This window comes from Echinops telfairi, unplaced genomic scaffold, assembly GCF_000313985.2.
Source record: "Echinops telfairi isolate 266 unplaced genomic scaffold, ASM31398v2 ScPeMD7_2186;HRSCAF=2738, whole genome shotgun sequence".
In the NCBI taxonomy this organism is placed as follows: domain Eukaryota; kingdom Metazoa; phylum Chordata; class Mammalia; order Afrosoricida; family Tenrecidae; genus Echinops; species Echinops telfairi.
Genome location: NW_022106084.1, coordinates 1,630,627 through 1,636,577, shown reverse-complemented (window position 1 = coordinate 1,636,577; position 5,951 = coordinate 1,630,627).

The following is a 5,951-nucleotide window of genomic DNA, read 5'->3' as shown; positions in this document are numbered from 1 at the left end:
ATTCATACAAGGTGAATCACAAACATTTTATTTTTCATCTATATTTAATGTAGTCAATTTTAGTAAAAAGTTCAACAACAGAGGATATTGAAATTTTAAAATACATTAGGAATATTCCAAAGATCATCTAGACTCTTTGTTTAGCTTTTACATAAGTCAACATGCTTTCTTGGATTTTAATTCTCTTTGTGCAAAGTGTTAATATTGTCAGTTATCTAATTAAAAATTATATTGTATCTATGCTGGGTTCATTAAAAATTATTTTATTAATTATCATGTCCCAATTTTATTTAATTTTCTTTTAAATTATTATAACCAAAGCCAGTTATGGCAGAATTTAAATACATTTTACCTTTCACTTACCTTATAATTATATCAAGGAGCCTTGGTCATTATCTACTATTGTGTTATGCAGGTTCTTTAGAGAAATAAAACCAGAACTATTATGATTAGATAGACAGACGGAGATAGATAGATAGATTTGTACAGCAAGAAGAACTATAACAGCTAATTAGTCCACACAGCAGGACAGATGGTTTAGTTCAACTCACTTTCATGGAACAGTTAATATACTGGAAGTCCTGCAACTAGCTGGGCCTGCTGATCTAAGGTCAAGGAAGCAGAGAGTGGAGTCCTCCCAAAGGCAGCAGACAGCAGGATGGGTCAGACACAGTCAGTAGTCATACAGTAGCTTAGAGAAGCAGGTCCTGATGGGCTCTCGAACCCAAGTGATTCACGAGCCAGCAGTGTGACAAAGCAGGTCTCTAAGGAGCCTCGATCTCTAGCAACATGATCCACAGGTTGGCTTCACCCACAGGTGGTGCAGCATGCGGTTGAGGCAAATAACTACCTAAAGTGGCAGCATGCTGGTCCTACCACCAGGGAGGAAGAGAGAGGGGGTGGGGCTTAGGAAAGCCATTTATCTCATTGCCCTCCAATCAAGCTGTGACCTGATTAACCTCCGCCCACATGTTTCTATGAGCCTAGTTGGCACAATAAACCTTATTATCACAACTATAAAGATTTACATCCTCCTAAACCTTTAAGTGGGGTTTCTATAAATTGAAATTAGCTTGATGGCAATTCAATCATAAAGATTAAAGAAAGTGTAAAAGTAGATTTAATTGGTTCAGTATAGCCCATGCTCATGCCAGTTTTAATTATTGTGGTAACTATAATCAGCTCTTACATTAAAATAAATCATTTTATTGGGCTCTCATGCAACTATTATCCAATCCATACATCCATCCAGTGCGTCGAGCACATTTGTACATGTGTTGCCATCATCATTTTTAAAACATTTGCTTTCTAATTGAGCCCTTGGTATCAACTCCTCATTTTTCCCCTCCCTCTCTGACCCCCTCCCTCATGAACCCTTGATAATTTATCAAATTGTTATTATTTTGTCATGTCTTACACTGTCTGACTTCTTTCTTCACCCACTTTTTTGTTGTCCGTCCCCCAGGGAGGGGGTTATATGTAGATCCTTGTAATCAGTTCCCCCTTTCTTTTTTTGTTTTGTTTTTTACTTTTTTGTTTTTCATTTTTTAAATCATTTTATTGGGGGCTCATACAACTCTTATCACAATCCATACATACAGCCATTGTGTCAAGCACATTTATACATGTGTTGCCATCATCATTCTCAAAACATTTGCTTTCTACTTGAGCCATTAATATCAGTTCCTCATTTCCCCCTCCCTCTCTGCTCCCGCCTCCCTCATGAACCCTTGATAATTTATAAATTATTATTATTTTGTCATATCTTACACAGTCCAACATCAGCCTTTACCCACTTTTCTGTTGTCCACTCTTACAACAGCTTGAAATGTGATTCTCTTGGTGGTCAGAGTTAAGTAGGGAAACAACTGTTTGGATAGGTTAAGTAATAGGGCCTGGGGATGAGAGAAGATTAAAGTATGTTTATCACCTATTCTAAATTCCAACTGTAGTTACTTAAAATTATGAGTGTAGGATGGGATGATAGAAACAGCTGAAAGTTACATTGGCATGAGAACATGGAAACCTTGACCCAATCTGAATTGGTGCAAGTTATAGGTGCAAGTATCTCTAGTTTGTTCCACGACAAAAATCTCTTCCATGGATTTTAAAATATTCATACTTTATTAAGATGATAGATTTTGTCATTCTCAAGGGAATTGAATCCTTATATTACTTTCATATGTCAGGCGAGCAGGTTAACGGAAAGGCTGTTATGGCTTCCACGGACTGCAGGCAGTATGGTGGCCATTGGCTCGATTCCACAAGGCCAGAGGTCTATGAGTCAGGTGCAGGAGCAAGAGTAGCAATAATCAAGACCCTCCACAGTGTCTATATGAAATACACCTCATATCCTAAGAAACATCATTAGAGGTATGACCCGGGTAAGTGTTTATCCTCCAGCCTAAAGTTCTCACAACTTCTTGGCTGCTCCCAGGGGCTCCCATGTTTTTTGTTACATCATCTTAGATCACATCATTGGCAAGATCTTTTGTTCTTCCAGGGACTTATCCTTTTCAGTGCCTCAAATAGTATCTTTGTCAGGCATACCAATACAAATTCGTATTAGTTTATTTTGGAGCACAAACACTGTGAAATCCATGCATAGCTTTTCCATACTAGAAGCAACCATGAATGCTTTAAAATAAAAGTTTTCATGTAGCCAGATAAAATTGAAAAAAGATAGAAGCGAGGAGGAAAATATTTCGCCATTTTTCTTATTACTAATTTGTGTTTGTGCATTCATTTTTTGAGGTGATGCAAATAAAAACCAGATCATAGAATCATAGGATATTAAAGCTGCAAGCAAATATATGAGGGTATCGATAATTACATAATTTTAACAGAAAAGAGAAAAATACAAAGCACTTAATGTTCCAGAGACTACTTGTGATAGCGTAATAAACAACAACAACAACACAGTGGGCCAGAACCAGGGAAACCTGAATAGCAACCTCTGAAAAGGTGAGGGACTGGCAGATCGGTATCTTATGGATTGAGGAATAAAGAGCAAATGGAACTCTGCTGATCTTAAAACTTATTTAATAGAAATATTCATGGGTCTGCATAATGTTTTTGCTTGACATTTAAAATCACAATTGATTTATTAGCCCCACAGTAATTTATCATTTATTTTCTATTTATTTTCATTTGATGGTTTTTCTCAAACGAGATTCAGTATCTCACTCCTTATTCTCTAGGTTCTAACAGATGTACTTTTTAATAAGGCACATTGTGAATTGCTAACCCCTGAAGAAAAGTTTGCATTGATGTTTCAATGTTTGACATTTCCTTCCAAGTGAAATTTGTTTTCATTTCTTCAAAACAGCTTTTATTAATATGGATATATGTTCACCTATAACATTTAGGATTAATAATGATGTATTCTGTAAATTGGTATAACCTACAAGTCTTTTTGAAAATAAGAGTAATGCAAACCTTTCTTATTGAAAGCAGGCGTATAGATATGTAAACATGTCTGTAGTATCAGGCCAAATGGGTTTCATGTATGAGGTTAAAACAGTGATGGATAATTTATGTATATACATATATGGAGCCCTGATGGTGCAGTAGTTGTGCATCGGGTTGCTAATTACCGGGTCAACAGTTTGAAACCATCAGCAACTGCATGAGGCTCTCTCTACTCCTGTAAAGAAGTAGTCTTGGAATCCCACAGGGGCAGATTCACTCTGACTTGGAATCAACTCGATGGTAGTGAAAGGGCTGATGATCCTTTGTGCTTAGAAAACTCTATCAAAGTGTCCTTATAACTCTATGTGCTTCGCACTCACTAAAGTGGATGATATAACATTATGTCTATGGTTTGGGCTGAAGCCTAACAACTATTGTGAGGTTGGCACAGGACAGGACGGTGCTTCTTTCTGTTGGGCAAGGGTCGCTGTGAGTCGGAACAACTCAATGTCACCTAAAAACCACTATTAACCGAACTTCAAAGACCAAAGTCACTGCGATCCAAGGGATTCCAACTCATAGCAACCCTCCAGGACAGAGTAGAACTGCCTCTTTGAGTTGTTGAGACTTTAACATTTTAACACTATCTCACACTGTGGCTGGTGCATTCAAACTGCTGTTTTTGTGCTTAACAGCTCATTTTGTAGTTCACTGTATCACCAGGGGAAGGAATTCTGATGACATAATGGTTACATGTGGGTCTGTGTGATAGCTAGGTTTATGGTGCCAACTAGGCCAACAGAACACGTGGGAAGAGTATAATCAGGTCTCAGCTTGATTGAAAGAGGGCTGAAATAAATAAAGACAACCGGCATCCCATCTCTCTCTTGCTCCCTGATGATCCGACCAGTGTGCTGCTACTTTAGCTAGTTCTCTGCCTCAATCTGTGGGCTGCACGAGCTGTGGGCCAGACAACCTGTGGATCCTGTTGCTAGAGCTTGAGGCTCCTTCAAGACCTGCTCCAGCGTAGTGCTTAAGTTGCTTGATCTTGAGGCTGGTGTATCTTGTTGCTGTGCCTGAGTTCAAGACCCCATCAGGCCTGCTTGCTACTATTGCTGACCAGCCCTGCTGTCTGCTGCCTGTGGGCAGACTCTGCCTCCCTTGCCTAAGGGAAGTCTCCATGGTTCACTTCCTTTACCTTGGACCTGGCAGCCCACTTGCGCTGAGGGATTTTCAGGACTATGCCACCAAAGTCAGTTGAACTGAGCCCTCTGTACTGCTGCATGGACTAATTAGCCGTTATATTCCTACTTGCTGTATGACCCTATGCTCTTATACATATATAATCATGTGGGATGCCACCAGGTATCCTATAAAACCTAGGCAGTTTCTAAAGTAGTTTAATTTTATGAAATGATCATCTGCATTGTGATGTCTATTTCCTTAACTTGTCTCTGCTAATTGGCATGAATATTATGTATCAAGAAGTGTGCTAAACCCCAGAGAAGAGGGCATAGGACAGTATAACCTCAGGAGGGAAAGGAATTGTTTTGTTTTGCTTTGCTTTCTTTGGTGGGGCAGGGGAAGTTGGCAAGCATAAAATAAATGGCAGTAGCCTGGTTTAGAACAGCCAAGTAATCTTTGAAACTTATGTCTAAACTAATATTTACAGAGAAGTTGTTCTGCAAGCACGAAGGGAGGAGAGGAGGTAGCAGATTACTGAGGTGGTTGGAATAGTGCCATAATGTAGGACATAACTGGGTGCGTCTGTAATATGCGACGAAATACAGAGTCGCAATTGCCAAGAGTGAAATGGAAAATCGAGAAAGAAATGACCTCACAGTCAAGATTTGACCAGATATTGAAACTTTTGCAAACAACGTGAAGGAAAATAAACAGTTTTGTCTAAAGTTGTGACAGGATCAGGCGTGTGTTCTGAGACGATAACCAAGATGTGTCTTATTTATTGACAATCTGTTCAACTCCTTCTTAAATATTGACAATGAATACAACTCCTGCTCCTCTCGTGAATTCTCTGTTCTTGTGTCAGTTAAGAATTTTAATGTGTGTCCAACTTATTTAGCATACTATGCTTTGAGTCTAAGGTTTTTGTTTATTGTTCCTCATACTATAGAGAGCATTGTTTTTTATTGTAGTAGGCAATATGGCCTTAGGTTCCGTAGATTTCCTATGGACTAAGGTAGCAGTATTAGCTGCCTTTTAAAGCCTTCTAGAGCTATTCAGGTGCCATGGTTAGAGATTAGGTGCGAACTGAAAAGATGGTAGTTTTTTGGTAATTTACCAAGCACTCTTTTTTTTTTAAATTACAAGTTCAAATCCTGCTGTCATTCCTCAGGAAAAAGATGAGAATATTGACTCCTGCAAAGATTTACAGCCTGGGGAGGCCTCTATTGAATTGTGATGAAGCTAGGAATCAGAATTGGCTTTTTTTGGCAGTTGGTAGGGTTTTGGAATTTCTGGAAAAAGCAAAAACCAAAAAGCTAAGAAACCTCATGAGATATCTTGAAGGATCTTTTCGG